The sequence below is a fragment of the Choloepus didactylus genome, chromosome 17 (genome assembly GCF_015220235.1).
Source record: "Choloepus didactylus isolate mChoDid1 chromosome 17, mChoDid1.pri, whole genome shotgun sequence".
NCBI classification, from domain to species: Eukaryota; Metazoa; Chordata; class Mammalia; order Pilosa; family Megalonychidae; genus Choloepus; species Choloepus didactylus.
In genome coordinates, this window is record NC_051323.1 from 22,493,767 (window position 1) to 22,497,420 (window position 3,654).

General features: G+C 43.8%; 1 pseudogene; it reads right to left on the bottom strand.

The window, feature by feature from the left end:
* Positions 1 to 2,581: 2,581 nt before the first annotated feature.
* On the bottom strand, positions 2,582 to 3,121 carry LOC119512058 (annotated as a pseudogene).
* Positions 3,122 to 3,654: the final 533 nt, after the last annotated feature.

Sequence of the window (3,654 nt, forward strand, 5' to 3'; positions counted from 1 at the left end):
AAGTTCCCTCAGTTACTAAGTGAGTGGAGCTAGGATTTGATCCCTGATATTCTGGCTCCAGAGTCCATTCCTTTTGTTCAGGGGTTGGATGATCAAGGGTTTCACTAAGGAATTTGAGCTTGTTCCTGCAAGCATGCTTTAAGGAAGAGGAGTGGTGTTATCAGTGCTGTGTTTTAAAGGTGTAACTCTGGAGCCACCATTTGAATGGATGTTAGACCAGCGTCAAGCAGCCAGAGAGCACGTTAGGGGTCAATTGTAATATATATCAGACAGTAGATGACTGGTCCTGAAGGTAGGACCAGTGGAGCTGCAATGGAGAAGGCATTATGAGACTTGTTTCTGAGGCAGAATTGACAGCACTTGGTCCTTGACCAGACGTAGGAGTGAGGAAAAGGTGGGGTCAGCCCTGGGTGGCCAGATCACTAGTGGTTTGTTTGCTGTATTTGGGAGTACAAGATGAGCATGCTTGGGTAGAAGGGAGAGGGGAGAGAATGATCATGAGTCAAGGTTGAACACAGCGAGAGTGAGGTGACTGTACAATAGCCAGGTGGTGATGGCCAAGAGACATTGAAAAGATGGGTCTGGAAAGGAAGAGAGACCTCCGGGTTCTAAGTATAGATTTGGGAGTCACTGAATCATAAGGAAAATTGGAATCATGGGAGTGGATATGAGGGGAATTTGTGGTATGACAAGAAAGCAAATGAAGAGCCCTGGTGTTGGGGATTGAATCGTGCCCTCACAAGACATGCTCAAGTCTTAATCCACATTCTTGCAGATGTGGACCCATTTGTAAACACAGCCTTTGAAGCTATTATTATCAGCTAAGGTGTGGGCTCATTTGTGAATAGGCCCCTATTTAGATGAAGCCAAATTGAATCAGGGTGGGCCTTAAATCGTACAACTGGAGTTCTTATAAGCAGGGAAAATTTGGATGCAGTCAGTCCACAGGAGCCAGAAGTGAGTGGAAACCAGAGAAGCAGAGACAAGGGGACAGAGCTTGCCTTGTGACAGAGGATTGCCAGGACACTATTGGCTCTGGGGGAAAGCAAGCCCTGCCAGTACTTGATGTTGGATTTCTAGCCTCCAAAACCATGAAACAATAAATTCCTGTTGTTTAAGCTAACCCATTGGGTGATTTTTGTCATAGCAGCCCTGGCAAACTAAGACACCTTAGCATCGGTATTTATAGGGCTGTGCTCACAAGTTGGTTGATGACATCCTTGAAGAGGACTGGAGGGGTGGGAGTGGTGGGGGCTGTTTGGAGCCTCCAGTCCTGCCCTGTGGTATGTAGAGTCGAGGGCTGTAGAAGCGGTCACCTCAGCAAAGAGCTAGGTCTCTGAAGGGCAGGAAGAGATCACTGGTGGTAAAGCAGTGGCCTCGTGAGAGAGGGGTTTGCTGAGAAATGAGGACTCCAGGGGGAACAGAGGAAAGGGGTGGCAGGGAGGGTAGCATGCGACAGAAGAGTTGGTGTGGAGAGAGGATACTTGACTGGTCGAGTGACCGAGGGCACCGTAGCAGGTGGATGAGGGAGAGCAGGAGCCATTCCAAACTGGCCTTTCTTTCCTCAGCCGTTTCCATTCTCTGGTCTGCTCAGGCAGGCTGCCCGTCCCCACATGTGTGCTTAGCCCTACAGCTCTGCAGGGCTGAATGTGAGTTCCTGAAGTGCTGATGTGCAAGAACCACCATTAACATTATCCACATCCACGTGTTTTGCTTACTCTGACCTGAGGACAGATGTAGAAACAGTCGCTGGGCCAGCCAAAGTAAGCAGAGAGGCTTACAAATCCAAACCTTCCTGTTATTTTAACCAGAACATCAGGACTCAGCCCCATTCCACCAATCCATTCCAGTCCAAAGGAAAATGGGTCACCCCTGGCCACACGTTTTAGAGCAGATCATGACGACTGCAGGCCACATGTCTAACTGGCTGGTTGGGACCACCACATACCCTGGTGCCCGGCCACATCTGAGGCCTGTGTCCAGGGGGCTGACTCCAGGCAGGTGTCTTGATTAGTTTCGGAGTATCTTTGTGTATCACTCCTCTCATGAACTTCTCACAACTGTCTCATAGGCATTATTAATGCTGTCTGCACTAAGATCACATAAATACCAAGTGGGAGACATGAAATTGATTTCAGTAAATTTTATGTTGTTTTGAAATATTTCAAACAGAAAAATTCAGAGAATAACATAACTGAAAATTTCTATATGCACCGAAAGCTTGATAAGACACTATCATTAAGCCATCCTTGCATCAGATTTTTAAAAGAAAATGGAATATTAATATTCAACATATAAATTGAATTCCTCCATGTTTTCCTTCCCAATGCCTTTCCCCTCTCTCTCTCTTTAGAGGTAACCACTATTTGAAATTTGTGTTTGCTATAATCATGCATGTGTTTATGTTTTCATTACGTATACCGTATGAAAAACAATCAGTGGTTTTATATTGCATGCTTTTAAATGTTGCATAAATGGTATCATACTCTACATTTCTTTTTCTTTTTCTGGATTCCTTTAGAGCATATTAAGATACCCATTGGGGATGGGGATTTGTAGAAGAAGTTGACTTCAGCTTGCATTAGGCAGTCAGCCTTTGTTGATGCTGACAGGAAGCGATCATAGGCTCTGTGAGTTCAAAGTCTTATGATTCCCTCCCAGACCCGACAACTGAAAGCTCTGACTCCTTCTCTCCTAATTTGGGTGTTTAGGTCAATTCCCTCACTTCCTTGGGTAATATTACAGGCTTTATTATTGGAAGTTTGTCTTGGTCAAGCCTTATTCTTGCCAAACCATTCCTTATAATGAATGAAACATGAGCAATATTTTCCACAGTGAGGAGGTGGGGTGAAGTGTGGGGAGAAAATGTGGATTAACCACGAAGTCGGAGGACATAGGAGTATCAGGATCTTCTCGGCAGTGTCTGCAACAGTCCCAAGTTTCTTCCTGCTTCGATTTCTTCTTAATGAGTCTCCCCGATTTGGCACAAAGAATGCTCCCTGTATTAAGCCCAACAGGAAGTGGAATGTTTGGTTTTATTGAAGGTTATTTTTTGTGTTTTGCCTGCTATTTTCCATGAGTAAAAGAACATGAATTCATAAATCACAGGTATCTTGATCATGGGGTTGTTCTCCAGCTTTTAAAGCAGCACTCTCTAATAGAATTTTCCATGATGGTGAAATATTCCATATCTGCTCTGTCTGGTATGTGGCTAATGAGCTCTTGAAATGAGGCTAGTAGTGATTGAAAAATTGAATTTTATATTTTATTTGACTTTATATAATTTAAATTTGAATAGCCACACATGGCTTGTGAGTTCTGTATTTGACAGAGTGGTTCTAGAGGTTATACACCAATATGTGTTGGTAGAGTTTCAGTAAAACTTAATATATCAGATGAGTTCACATTAAATTATAATTTGTTTATTTGCTTTTTCTTTGTCCAAATCTGGAGTTATATGTAAGAAACTGGGCAGCTTGCACCACTACCCTTGCTCAGTATACTCTACTGAACAGAGAATTGCCTCTCCAGGAGCTTTTGCTAAGCTGTGTTTTGCAGTCAGCATATCCATGTGATTTTGTTGGATGGAGTATTCATGGGGCCATTTTCTGCACCCTCAGTTGTTTCCTTCATCTCGTAGCTCATCTGATCTAT